The sequence below is a fragment of the Miscanthus floridulus genome, chromosome 5 (assembly GCF_019320115.1).
Source record: "Miscanthus floridulus cultivar M001 chromosome 5, ASM1932011v1, whole genome shotgun sequence".
NCBI classification, from domain to species: domain Eukaryota; kingdom Viridiplantae; phylum Streptophyta; class Magnoliopsida; order Poales; family Poaceae; genus Miscanthus; species Miscanthus floridulus.
Genome location: NC_089584.1, coordinates 55105190 through 55121011, shown reverse-complemented (window position 1 = coordinate 55121011; position 15822 = coordinate 55105190).

The following is a 15822-nucleotide window of genomic DNA, read 5'->3' as shown; positions in this document are numbered from 1 at the left end:
GACGCTGGCCCTCAGCGTCCGGTCACTTGACCTCGCAGCGTCCAGTCACTTCCAGATGCTTTCACCTTGGCCAAATGAATTGACTAGACCCTAAGCCAGCGTCCGGTCACACCGGAGCCAACGTTCGGTCAGTATTTGACCCTCCATTCACTTCCAACTCTTGATCATATGTGAATGAAGTTTGCTCCATTGGATCAAAGGACTATTAAGGAGCTACCTAGTGCTAGATTTAGCAAGTGTGCATCACACCTAACTCACTAGACTCACCTAGGTCAAGCTACGCGTTCATACCCCCCTTAATAGTACGGCTAAAGGAAAAACAAAGTCCTAAACTACTCTAAGTGTCTCTCCAACTCCAATCGACACTTAGAACTAGTCCATCCTTAACCTTGTCGTCCATCCTTTGAAAACCAAAATGATTTCCATTGTAGGGGCATGACCACTTTGATTGCCCAATCAATCACCATTACCATGACCTAACTTAATTGCCTCTGTAAAACACACATTAGTCACAATAATCACGTATTGTCATTAATCACCCAAACCCAACTAGGGGCCTAGATGCTTTTAACTCCCTCCATCCTAAAATATAGTGTACTTTGGCATTTGAAATCTATCCTCAAATATAGTGTATTCTGCAGCCTTTGATTTCCTGTTCTTTTGTTTCTATTTTATTTGTTTCCTTTAGGGATTCAACGAAAGTACTCGTACGAAATAGGTTTCTCTGTATAACATGAGATGTGTCCAGCCCGGTCAGAGTTATTATGCTTGGACTTTCTTACATGTGTAGTAAAATTTGAATAGCTATGTGGCTTCTCCTTTAGGCATTAGATCAGATGAATTCCATTATGCATGTTTACCATACTACAAATTAGAAAGAGAACCAGAAAGAAACCTATAGGCAAAACCAACCAACAGAGGCTAGAAACCCGCTACCAAATGACCAAAGGACCTAATCTACACCAAGCTCAATAGAGTCTAACCCACCTAATATAAAGTTCAACAAAAGTAAACGCAGACATGCAGAGGGCCAAAAAAGACACCCCTACCCCTCAATACTGTGGTAGTAGCAAAGATCCTAGGCAATTAATAGGGGTGCTCTGGTCTTTTTGAATTGCTTTAGTCTCTTTGAGTCACCTAAACCAAACACCCTAGGATCTTTGCTATTAAACTTTAGTCCTATGTTCGCTTGTTCTCGGAGTCATAAGTAGAGGAGTAAATAAAGTTCCATTTGATGTTTTGTCACGTTGCATTTGATGTATCTTCCTTATATTAGGAGTTGGGACACACATGTTGTTACTCTTTCTTTACGTATCTTCCCTTGCAATTTATGTCATAGATGTTGTTACTCTTTCCAATAAAGTTAGTCAAAGTTAAAATTTGTAAACGATATAGTAACAAGCATCACAGGAAAATGAGAAAAAACTATGGAGGATACTGTCAGACGCGTCCAAATGTATAGAGGTCGGACTTTCTTACGTGTCCAATAACATTTCACACCAATGGCTACTCAACTCTGCATTAGACTGAGGCAAGACTTGCTTCTCGCTGCAAGGTTCTTGTAAGTTCAACAAAGATTGACAAAGACACCAAGGCAACAAAAAAACAAATAGAAACCAAATGACTTGAGCTACACCATGCTCAATAGAGTTCAACCCAGTTAATACAAAGTACCACCCCATGACCAACGAGCAATGAGACATTTTCATGGTTTGGCAGTGTTGCTTCACCGCGGCACATCAATGCGATGGGCCATGAGATGATGTCCCTGCTACAATAGGCTGTTGACGCCACCCATGCGTGCATGTCTGCACAAGAATGCAGGAGCACACAAGCAGTCACAACAGTCGAGGGGTAGACTAAAGGCTGAAGACTGACGAGTTACAAACTGAAGACTGAAGCAGTCATGAAAATAAGACGAGTTGGGTTCAACATAGATCAAAGCCACTAATGACTACTACTACTGAACCAGGGGTCATTTGGTAGCCAGTTTCTAGCCCTAGTTAGTTTGTTTTGCCTGCAAGTTTCTTTCTGGTTCTCTTTCTAGTGTGGTAAACACGCATAATGGAATTGATCCGATCTAGTCTTGCATCAATCTAGTGCCTAACGGAGGAGTCACAAAGCTATTCAAATTTTACTACACACACAAGAAAGTCTGAGCATTGTAAATCTAACCAGGCCGGACACATCTCACATTATACAGGGAACTGTTTCATATGAGTACTTTCATTGCATCCCTAAAGGAAACAAATATAATTGAAACAAAACAAAACAATAGAAAAGCAAAATCATCAGGAAATCAAAAGCTACAGAATACACTATATTTGTGGACAAATTTCAAATGCTAGAATACACTACATTTCAGGACAGAGGGAGTAATTCACTCTCACACGTAAAGACTGAATTACTAGTCTCTTATTCTAAATTCCCATTTGAAAAATTGGATTTCTTGACAAAGACTACAGTCCTCGCTGCAATACAGAGCCCTAAGTTCCCATCCGTCAATAATATTACCGCAGATGCCACCTGCGCACGGAAGATCGCCGCGCACCTATGCTTGTGGCGACAACGACAATGGTGCCCACATCGTATTGTAGATCACCTTAATGGCTGGGTCACGGCACAGCACACACCCCTTGTTGCTTAGCCACCAACTCGTTGGTCTACTACTGCTGCCCGTGATTCTTGCTCGCCCTCGACTCATCTCATGTACCGCTTCACAGTGTCATTGTCGCCGACATCGCCACTGTGCCTATAGAGCATTAGGGTGACCAGATAGGCTACCACATTGGGCCCACCATTGGTGATGCAGGCAAGATCATCGAGGCATGACTGGAGGTTGTGTTTTTCCATGAATATGATTTGTATCTTGGTGAGGAAGCAAGCCTTCGAGTTGCCGACTTAGGTTAGGCTAGCAAGGAGGGCATAGTAGTCGATGGGGTTAGCCCTATCATCCCACGTCTAAACCGATCTAGTGCTAGACACCAATCAATGGCGGGGTCACCACAGATGCGATGCTTTGATGAGAAGGTCACCTATACGCTGCGGAGGTCGTGCATGGGTCGATCCGAGGTCATAGCGAGGTGTGTGGCGATCACAATTTGCATGTGTTAGGAAGCGTCATCAGTAACATGATTGCTAGGGTGGATGGAGCTATGATGTGAGGACATCAAGGAGACAGAGGGCTGGAGAGGCGAAGCGGCATGATCGACTTACGTTGATTGAGGAGGAGGTAGGGGAGGTGGCTGAGTGGGGGTTATAGTGTGTCAACAGCGAAAAGCGATGGGCCAATCCTCGCCGCCAAGGACACACAACAAGCTGGGAGAAACCGCATGGAGCAGATCCCAAGCTCTCCCCGACCTTAGGGAAACACTAGATCGGATGGTCGTGACCTAGGGCGTGCCAATGAATTTGACCCTGTAATTGACAAGGAGGAAAAATTGATCAGTAATTTAAGGTGAAACATGCTGGTGTTGCTCTAGATAGTTCCAAATGTGCGGCTAAGTAGCCAATGAGATAAGGCTATCGACTAAAGAGTCGATATCCAGCATGTTCATAATGCAAGACGAATAAAATAAGCACATCGACAATCATCAAATATTCGATTATATATATCTTAACAACCGATGATCATGAGAGCATGTAAGGTTATGATGAGTAAACATGAAAGCGTTAGTATTAATTGAGAAATATACTAGCTTTTGACCAGGATAAGAGCAAGTACAAACATATGAATAGCCAATATATTCTCAATAAGCGGGCTATCAGCTAAAATAGCTGATTCTAGTGAAAGTAAGCTCATAACATGCAAACACTCCACCATTAAATATTGATAGATCCATAAACCTATCAGATCCAATCTATTATCTCTAATAGTGGGGTTCGACCAGATCGATGGCAGCCATAATAATGATAACAGATTAAACCTTCAAAGAATACGAGCCTGTACACACTCAATAGAATCGTGAAAGCATGTTACGATCGTGAAAGCGCAGGTGATCGGCTAAATAGCCGATGCGAACATAGCATGCAGCCAGAGACTATGTTTGACTGTAAGCAAGACTTGTTAATTGATAATTTCTAATCTATAATGCTAACAGTGGGGGTCGACCAGATCGATAGAAGCCAATAGCAGTTCTAGACTAGATTTCATCAACTAACAAGCTTTATTTAGGATCAAACATGCCTTGACCACATGTTATCTTTGATCAAGATTGGAACAAAATGACTAATCTAGCCAAAACCATCACCAAAGTGAGATCAAGACTGTGTAAAGCGACAAGACGATAGTTTAACGAGATATAAAGCTGATCTGTTTCAATCTTAATCTAGCAAGGGGTGATGTTGTTACAAATAGTAAGAATACTAATTATAACAAGATCTATAACTAGCAAATATATTCAAAATAGCAAGGAAACCCTACCAATCTTAATAGATTTAACCGATAACTAATCCGTATCAAAATTTGCATGAGATCAAGCTGGACCGATGCAACCTTATAAATTTTGATAAGAATCAAGGGGTAACTTGTATCAGAAATTGCACAAGATCAAGCCAGACCGATGCAACCTTACAACTACTGATAAAACTTGATAAAGCTTACAAGAGGTCAGACCTAACCGATGCAGCCTTATAAACAAAGTATAAGTCATGACGGATACTATCAAACAAACCAGAGGTCGGACCTAACCGATGCAACAACTCTTGCCCAAAGAACTCATCGATATCTACTCTACTCCTACTCCTAAAGGGTGGCATAAGCCAAAAAGTAAAGGTACGGGTTTTTGATTGATCGCAGAGATATCTATTACAATAGCTGGGGTTCAATATTTATACTCGAGGCTTGACTATGAGTCCTGGTCAAACAAGACTGATTACCAAAACTTGAAAAAGAGAACAAAACATCCTAAATTAGAACAACTTGGACCCCAATCTTCCCCGTCTATGGAGTTCGACGTGTCTTCCTGCCTTTTTGCCACCATGTCTCGCCTGTTGAAGTTTATCCTAGGGATAACGTCATCATCATTTGGCTGATCTTGAGGGTAATTAGGTTAGCTGATCTAGCTGAATATTTTGGCTTTCTTTAATAAACCCCAAAACTCTGGGCCTTCATGTCCCGAACCAAATTTCAGTGTCAACACATGCCCCTCAATTTTGGGATAAAATAATTTTATTCCAAAATTATCTCTCATGACTGCTGCATGCGTCATGCATTCACTCTAAAACCCCTATCTTCTTCATTTGGTCGCTCTATCCTCTTAGCTTAGATTGAAGGTTGATATAAATCCCTAAATCACCCTTGTGTTTTTATTCGGTTGTTCTGCTTCTACTCCTCTCGTGCCGTAGTCTTTGAGTTTCAAACCCTAGCAGATTCAGGCTTCAAATTTTGTGAAGGACCCCATCACCACCTGGCTTCTGGGGAACGGTATTTTGGCCAGAGGACTACACTACCAAACTTGTTTTGCAGATCTAGATCTAGCACTTAGGTTTAATGGTGACTGTCGACCATGTCCCAGAGGTACAAATCCATCACTCCCCTAATAGTCAATTCCAACCAGTCCTAGCTCTTGAATTCATTTTTTCCCTATTTACTTTTAGGAGCTCAAGAATGAAATTCTGATCCCAATGGCCAATGCTAAAACACATACTTTCTAGGGCCTATGGGTGATCTAGATTCGACTAAGGTCACCAACCTAGAAACTAATAGGCTTCCTTTTAAGCAGTTTGATATGAGTTCATCAGTCTAGAAGAGAACCTTCCGAGCTTGGCCGCATCAATTGGACAGCTAAAGGTATTAGTACCGTAGGGTCGCAAGAACACACTGGGCCACTTGGGTAACCCATGACTTGGATCAATGTATAACCCTATCTCTATCTAACATGAAGAAGAATGAACCATTACTCAAATCCGCTTCTTACTTTTGGTCCAATGCGTTCAATGCCTTCATGTTTGGACATGGGACTATGATAGCGACCTTAGCAGACATTCACATGTTGACCAGCCTTAGGATCATAGGACCCCTCCAACCCTATCAGCTTCTTAGCAAAGCAAAGAATAAACTCAATGTTCCTCAAGTTGGAGGGTGTGGTGGTTACATCGTCACTCATCAAGGCATCAAAAGGAGCATTAGTGAATATGAACATGTGGCCTCCTAAATATGTGGCTTGATAAATACCTCTTCTATGGATCATCGTGTTGTCCAAATGCTAATTATTTTTTTCTTGCAAAATGTTTAGCAAGGGGTGGTGATATCCCTCTTGGGCAAGTATCGACTAGGATCGACTAGGATCTCTATATTCCTTGATGAACCTAGTATCTTAGAGACTGATGAAGAACGAGCCAATTTGCACAATGAATGGACCTTGGTGGCTTCTGATATTGTGGCTAAACCTATATATGCACAAGGCTGCAGTTAGTGATCTTAGGGCCTTGGGTTTCCCCTCTGCTCATTATGCAGAAGCTCAATAGGAGGATTTGGATGATTGTTGGCGATGCTTAACTTGTAATCCTACTGCCTACATTTAAACAAAAAATAAACAAATGTAAAACACCAAAACTTAGAATTAGGAGTTTTTACTCACACTTTCCATGAGTTTTGGTACAAGCATATTTTGCAGGTCACAAACATAAAATGCATAGAGAAATTCACCAAAAGGCGCTTTTCGACGCTGAATTGCGCAAAGGAATGACAAAGGTGCCTACCAACTCAACTCAAATGGAGCAAAGCACCATCGGGAAGCAATCCAGGTCCAGTCCAAAGCTTGCCACGTGAAGGCAGTGGCCAGAGGCGGTGGTCAAGGGGCAGCCAACCCCCTCTGAGCGCCTCCCTGCCTCTCCTTGCTCTAGATGTGGCATGCCAACATACTAAGGCAATGAAGCTTCTGTTTCACACCAAGAATAGCTTGAAACACCGCCATCCTCCCTGTATAAATAGAGGGGTTGGACTCCCCTCTACAAGACAAGAAGGAGAGCAAGGAAGAGAGGAGAGTTTCATTTTTTCTTAGCTTTAGCTAGAATAAGGGTGGAGTGAGTGAGGAAAGAGTTGAAGTGCCGGGGCTATCGGCAACCTCCCTTAGTGTACTCGCTACACTTAGCAGAAGCATGTCAGAGCTAGGTACTCCTCCGCTTCTAACTCTATGAGCAACTTACTACTTGAAGTAAGAAGTTTGTGTTTAACTTTGGCATTGATATACTAAGAAAGCTACCATTGTTCATTATAAACTTGAGGGTTCATTGTCCATCCTTGTGGTGGGTACTCTAGTAGAAGGGCCCTAATAGAGATGGATAACCATTGCATGCATGTAGCAGAACCACCCAATTTATACAAGATCTAGTATGGCTGTCCCATTTAACATGTTGACGCGCGCATACTTTCACTTATATAAACTCGGTAGTCCGTCGAGTGTCATGAAGGACCTCGGTAAATCAACATCATAACCAAGATTGCATGATTAAGCAAATATACATCACATACATAGAGTTGCAGCGGAAATAATATTACAAATGGGTTCACAAATAATAGTACAAGTTTGGGTTTCAAAACGGTTAAAGAAAAACAACATAGCTTTCAAATGATTACATTAATATAGGTTCCAAATACGTTGCTAGCATAAGTGACCTCCTCTGATAAAAGCATATAGATGAGAAATAAATATAGAGTCACCAAGCCCACCAACGGTTAGCCATCATCTTTCTCAGGCTAAGAATTTCACCTACAACATGGTGGGATAAACCCTGAGTACTCGAATGTAATAAGCTAGACTTACCTGTCATAAACAAAAAAATAAAGTTACACCAAGGATCATGCAAGGCTTTATAAGTGGAGCTAGCTTGACAAAATTTTGCATAAAAAGCCACTAATTCAACTATACCTTTTATAATTCGGTCATCAAGTTAATTATAGCTATTCATCTCTAGATTAGCAACTAACCTGTTCCAAACATGTAGTTTATTGTTAATGACAGCACAATAATAACCATAGCCATTTAATATTTCATTCTCAGAACCATTCCACTTGCCATTAACACTATGATAGAAGGAAGCTCAGTCAAGTTTCTGACTATCCGGGAGAGATGGCGATTCGAATCGATTTCAACCAGCTAGGAATTTATTCCTAATACAAACCAAGGCAGACCAGATCAACGATCATCTTAGGTCACCTTTGGTACAACTTAGGTCCACATTTCGCGGGTTCGATCAGCGCCGCATAATCAAGTACGACCAGCTGCTAGGACGATCAGGACTACCCTACCCTTGGGCTCATGTCTGGCTCCCCACACATCCTTACTACCATCCAGAGTGTGCACTCTTATAGAACAGGGCCTGGCCGGAGTTGGGCTACTAGGCTTTGCGGTTGGAATGAGTTATCCAGCTAGCTAAGTGAGAGGCATGCGTTTAAAATTACCGAGGACCAACAATGGTACGGTCCTTAATCAGTACGGATGGAATCACATGAGTCAACCTACAACATAGACTCCATCCGGCCTTGATTTACAACATCCATGGTTCTTTTACATGATAGCAAATATAGCCAACCGTGGTTCAGTGCCCACCTATATCTTGTAGGTGATAGGAAATCACTCGAGTTCTACCGGTCTAAGCATAGCTAAGCATATATTCGATCCTAGACCTACATAGGGTTAAAGGTATATATCTCGACAAGGTAGTTCTATGCATCAATTGTTTCCAACCAACTCTTATAACCTAATGCATCAAACATAAAAGACTCAAGTGATATTTTGTAAAACAGGGAGACTTAGAATGCACTCTAGAGTAATAGTCGATAGCATAGACATGGTGTCTAGGCTAGAAGCTATCTTCGTTTACCTTGTTCCCCAGGGTTGAGGGGTAGGCAGCAGGTGGTGATAGCCCTATCTGTCCCTCGTATGCCCCCATGTCCGAGTTCGACATAGGCTATAAGCTAGCCTCGCCTAGCAAAGCAGGTGTGATCCGGTGCCCAAAACAAGTCTATAGTGTCAGAGTTATATTCGCTTAGGATATCTATCCTTAAAAAAACCTCACTAGTTAAGAGACTCGCACATCCGTTCCTTTGGGAAAATATGATACACTTAATATCTATGGGTGATGTGCTACAACGGTGTATCCATGCGCTTGTAGATTCCTCTACTTACGCTAAGAAACACCAACAAGCATTTCTAGCGCCATTGCCAGGGAACGGTTGTTGTTTTAGTCTTTGAACCTAGTCACCTATGTATCTCTTATTTTACCTTTCTTTTTATTCTTTTCCAATGGAGCACAAAACAATTCACCAACTTTCTGCTCCCAAGGGTGAGTTCTTAGAGCCACCGCAATCCTCAATGCCAATCACAACTTCTAGCTATGAACTCCACCCTGGCTTTATAGCTATGGTTCGGGAACAAACCTTCTTGGGGTTTGATTATGAAAACCCCTAGCATCGCCTAAGGGAGTTTGAGAAGCTTTGTGCTTGCTTGACCATTTCAAGCATGTCACAAGACACACTTCGGTGGAAGTTGTTTCCCTTCTCACTTGATGAGAGGGCAAAACAGTGGTACGCCCATAACGTAGGGAAGGTAGCTGGCGATTGGGAAGAATTAAGGAACATATTCTGTCTTGCGTTCTTCCCTATATCCTGAATTGCTGCCCTATTACAAGAGATCCTCAATTTCCAACAAAAAGAGAAGGAAACCATAGGTGCAGCCTAGGATCCAACACTAGGTTAGTGTTTGTTAGAGGACACTCGCTTGGTGAGCATCTCCCATCTCGGCACTTGCTTAGTCCTTCCGTCTTCTGGATGGATTCACCAAACTCCATCTTCGGGTTCGGCTCCAACATCACGTCCTTCACATGGTGCATCTAGTGTACCTAGATGAGATGCAACAATGCAAATGCATGAATGCGAAGAATGGCAACACGAGATGCCTCACATAAAAGTATTCAAGATGAGCACAAGGTTACACCAAACATATATAAGCACTCCACGTTACTTAATTAAGCATCACACAACCTATCATGCTAGGATAGCAAGGAAGGTAGCATCAAGCATAACACAAGCTTCACAAGGTTTTAGGTATATTAACTTAACACCATCACAGGCATGAGCCACACTTAGCAATACACAAAGCAAAGCAAGGTGAAGTAAACAATTTTAGGTATAAACATATATTCTGAACAGCAGCACCATAGTCACTTGTTTTAACCATACCTAGAGTTCTAGGCATGCAAAAAGTGTGATCCTAGACTTTCTAGAAATCTAATAAAATTATATAAAACTTTGTTATTAATACCAAAAGATGATTCAACAAATAACTAGGTCAAAATACATCATGAAGCAGAGCTTATACAACTAAGGACAGAAAACTGATAGTAACTTTAGAAATGCATATCTCAAGTTATATTCATTCAACAAGCATGATCCTTAACTTTATAGAAATTTTATTAAGTTATCCATAACTTTATTATTATCATAATAAAATTATTCTATATCTAACAAGGTTAAACAACATCAAGAAGGCATCTCTGTCCAAATTTGGACAGAATCTGCCATTCCACTTTGAATAGCAATCACTAGAGTTCTAGACCACCAAAAACAGTGATCTTAGACATTTTCGAAAGCTTAGGAAGATCACTACAACTCTCCTATTATCAATAATACATGATTCTATGTTTACATAAGCCAAACAATACAATCATCTAGATCTGTCCAGAGGACATGCAAAACCTGACAGCAAACTTTTAAAATCTATAACTCCTAAATTATCAGGCCTAAAATCATCCAATTTTAGGACAAGCAAGATAAGGAAATTATATGCAACTTTTGTATTCACCATATCCACAGAAATCCTCATTATCAACACAAAATTAATTGCTTAACCAAAACTATACAAGCAGCCCAAACAGCAGAGGCATACTGCATTCATCTATCATTTAGTTGCTACAAACTAATATATTCTTGACACATATGCTACCCCAAATATCTTGAAATCGTATTCAAACAATCATAACATGTAGGAATAGCTACTAAAAGTATCACATGACAATAAATACATGTATATGCTCACAACATTCATCCTCTACTTTAATAATGCAATATATGTATTATTTTTAGTACTATATGAGAACAACTAGTTTGGGGCTAAGACTTTTATCAGTGTTTTATGTTATCAAAACATGGCTACTACACAAATTTCACATGCTCAGATTTTATATAGTAATTATTACAAAAAAGACAAATTGCTAATATAAGAAAACATGTGAGAGCAAGATAAATCTAAAACACACTACTTTCTGCAAACACATGGCCATATTATATGTTATTATGGTATCACAACATCATATAAAGGTAGTGGAACCACATTTTCCATTTTTACACCTACATAAAAATTATAACTTATTTAAAACCATTTATCAAGCAATAAACAAGTTAAATCAATAATACTACATCCAATGAACCTGCAATTTTTATCACAATACAAATATAGCATCAGTAGCCTACCATAAAATTTTCACAGCAATTGGAGCACCACAACTTTAGATATGAATTTATTCCTAGAAAATCCTAATTAACCTAGATTAATAAAAAAAGCAAAAACCTTCTACTAACACATATCATATTTTGACTCCACTACATATATCTACTCTCAAGGATTCCAAAAAGTCTTCACTTGCTATTTTATGATTTTTCTATGATTTATTATGATTTTCCCAAGTTTTTGCCATAAAAGAAAAAACAAATTTGGATCGAGGACCCCAAACTTTCATGAAAACAGATTCCAACAAACAGATCCTACCAAGCACTATTTATCTGAGTCACGAGGTCCTTCTATTGCAATGAGCCGAGATCAGGGGATGACAGCGGGGATGGCCGGCCGGCAGCCCGCCAGCAACGAGGAGTGGCGAGGAGCATCCCTGGGACCACGTGCACCCATAGGGCTACTCGGCTTGGCCAGAGATGGCCCAAGGTGGCCTAGCCACGCACGTCAATAGCTCCTTGCCACACGACACGGTGGTGGTAGCGCTTCGGTGATGGTTGCCTTGGGCGAGCGTGCGTGAGAGATGGAGCACGATGAGGCAAAGGCAGTGACGAAGGTGGAGGGCTATGAGGTGCACAGGGGTGGAGGAACGATGGTGGCCATGGAGCTTGGTAATCGGCGGCCATGGCAAGCGCGTCTACGAGCAGTAGTAGCGCGAGAGGAAGAGGAGAGCGAGTGAGGGAGGAGTGGGGAGCATCTGAGAGTGGCTCAGCATCCCCATTGCGAGGGAGAGAGCAGGGGCATGCAGCAAGTAGGTGCGGGCGCGCTGCCTTGCATGGACGCCACGAAAGCATTAAGCTGAGCAGGTGTCGGGCATTGGTGTGGCCACTGCGGGACGCCGTTTTGGGCTGGCTATGGGCTGATTTGGTCCTTGGGCTTTAAACGAAGTTTGATCATCTCTGAATACTCTCCAACTTTGATTAAGGGTGCATTGCCATTAGAGCAACAGATTAGTGGGTAATTAGCATGCAACATGATAATGTCAGCGCATAGACAGCGATGAGCAAAAATCCAAAATGATGGTCAAAACGAAGTCAAACTGGTGCCATCTTTTTGCATGCTCTTCCCCAAAACATATAGTCCAACTTTTATATTTGGCTCAACTTGAGTTGCTTAACAAAAGCATGAGAATGCGGCGTATCAATAAAGTGGTTACTAATATTTCTGTCTGAAAACAGTCGCAGATTCAATTTTCGAGCCTCTGTTTGACAAACTTAGAGAGTGATTTCGGATTGGGTCTTTGAACAAAGTTTGTTGTACACATCTTGCTCTGCAACTTTGCTTAAAGGATGATGGACTAGTTTAGATTGGTTGGAGAGATACAAGGCTCCAAAGTGTAGTACCCAAAACTGAAACCGAAATTCAGTTAACTCCTAGGAAACAGTTAGCCATTGCTGTTTTTGAACTTATTTTTGAAGGTCCAAACATGATCCAAACTTGATGAGACTTGTTTTGTTGTTATCTCCATGGATAGCACTTCAACTTATATTAAGGAATCCAATTGAGTTACCATACAATTTTGCAAGAGAAAAATGTCGCAAACTTGGCGCAAATCTGCTGTCAATTGAGGACAGAAATATTGAGCCTGACAAAACAGCAATAGATTCAAACTTTGAACCTCTTTTTGACCTGCTTCCAGGTTGATTTAGGGCTGGGTCCAAAAAAAAGTTTGCTATGCATAACTTAAACTTCAACTTCTGTTAAAGGTTAAACTTTATAACTTGTTTCCACACTGTTATTTGACCTTGGTCAAAGCAGCATCACGATAAACCCTAAATTAGAGTTTTAGACCGATTGAGGCATTTTCTTGGTATTTGCTCAACATGAACCCTTCATAAGTTTTGTTCATGAGTTTAAGTAGAGTTGTTTGAGCAAGGTTGCAAGGTTTGGTTGACATCCCATGTTATAGTTCACTTAATAAAGCGATTCAAGAAAGATTGTAACTTATCATTTCATGTGAGTTCTTGATTCCAAACTTCACGAAACTTTTCTACTGGTCAAGATGGATGCATGTTGATGTAATGTACATGAAACAAGCATGTTTAACATTACTCTTGCGAAATCTTAACAAGGGTCCACATGTAAGCAAAGGTGTGTTGTCCAAGTTCAAGTTGGGACTCAATTTCATAGATTGGACCACAACACCTTCATCATCACTTCAAAATTATGAACTAGAGATCATGATCATTACTTGACATAGTTTACTTAAGTCCAAATCCACTTCTTAACTTGTGACTAACACCTAGGGTGTTACAACCCTCCCCCCTTATGGGAATCTCACCCCGAGATTCGGTGTGAAAGACTTTAAGGGAAGAGAAGCATGTCATCCATTTTCCAACATCAGTGATAGCATTAGGCTACTTAACTTCAGAGCATCAGAGAGGCTAATTTGGTCAAGACAACTTTCTAATATTTGCTCTTCGTAGTAAATTTTGTCTGAAGAATTTCTTTCATTGACTTCCATGAAGCATTGTTACTTTGGGAGGAATCCAAGACAGCACAACACTTTGTTCTTGGGATATGGAGAGTACTATGGAGCATAAACTAACTACCCATAATATCTATTTCCCTAGTGAATATAGTATGAACCATGTGAACTTTGCACTAGACTACAAGCTTTTGAAAGCTACTCATTACAATGGTTCCATGTTCATTCACAAATTTCAAAAAGTAGTCCTCTACCAAAGTATCTTGAGTACAACCTTTCATAAGGGATGAGATCACAGAAGGGGTAAACATCCTCTAAGGCTATGAGAAACCGAGTAACCAACAGACAATATCTATGCCGGTCGTAACTGTTCAATCACTCAGATACCAACCGATGAAAAACTACATAATGTTCCATGTGTGCAGTTCCCTTTCTCTAAGGATAACACTATATTATCTGAGTCCATTTAGCGAGCGGTGAATGTGATAATTGACTCTGTTGACTTAGCATTTTCTATGATCATTATTTGAGGGAATCCTCGTATCCAAGTGGCACCGTTATCTGGGTTGAATCTGATGCAACCTCTTGGGTAAAAACACATGGAAGGTACCAAAGGACAAGTCTACCTTGGAAATCCTTACTAAAGAAGGATGATAGCGAGGTCTGGAGGACAACAAAAGTTGCAAGTATACACCAATTGGAAAAATAGTACGCTATAAAGCAGATTGAGCACAACTTGCCTTCATGGTGCAGTGGCACAGTAAGTTGTGTTGACTTGCACTGTAGCAAAAATTAGCCTTGTTGGACTACTTTTGACATTGAGGCTTCATTCTAATGTCAATCAATAACTCAAAATCATAATTTGAAATATATTGTTTGACACTTTTCAAATTGTTTTTGACTCATAATGGTACAAATTGACTTGTAGAACACCTTGACTGCTCAACATTGCTGATATGAGAGGGCAAAAGCAAGGCACAAAGGGGTGCAAGGAGTCTTCTCTAGGGCATCTAAAGGATTATCTAATGGCAAAACATTGACCACGTTGCAAACCTTGGCATCAATTACAAACACAACCTTCTAATACAAGGGATGATAGCAGTAAACAGAGAATTCACAGATTCTGTGCACCTTGGTTTTTAGTTCATATCTCACAAACTATGGCTCCAATGTGCAGAAACTTTGGTAGGCATTTAGATCCAAGAGTCCTCTAACTAGTGACCAAAATTCAGCTCAAACAGAAACCGTTTGACTATCCAAATAAATCATCTACCAAAACTGCTCTGTCCTAAAATTACAGTGACCCGAACTGTCAAAACATCTCTCAAATTCGATGCTTTACTCATCCAATACTCAAACCATCTTAAGACATCAAGGTATCCAAAGCGAGGAATGAACTCATCAAGTTTTGTGATAATATAACCATGTTTGATCCTCTAATCACTGGCTTAAAGATAATCGGTTGAGTGCCATGAAACCTGGATAGATTTCCCACTCTTCATTTTGTTACCTTCACACATTGGGGAGTGTGTCATGCACTCTTTAACTTTTCTTAGAGAAGCAGCAGTAGCTTTCTCACTAAGGAGAGAGACTAGGGTTTGTCCTTACGTGCCTCTTAAGAAACAACCTCAACCATTGAGTTAGACATGAACTCGACGATGCACAAGCATTAGACTAGTGGGCTGTTTTTATAGGGCCCAATACATACCTCACGTGGAGTGATAGTCCTACAAGATAAGGGACTATTTCTAACTACCCTTCTGTGCCTTATCCAATAGAGTCCTGAACAAATTCTTCGATAGCACCATATACATAATGATGCTGACCCAAACTAGGGACATGCTTTCTCTAGCTCTTTACTTAGCTGAGACAACATCTTACATT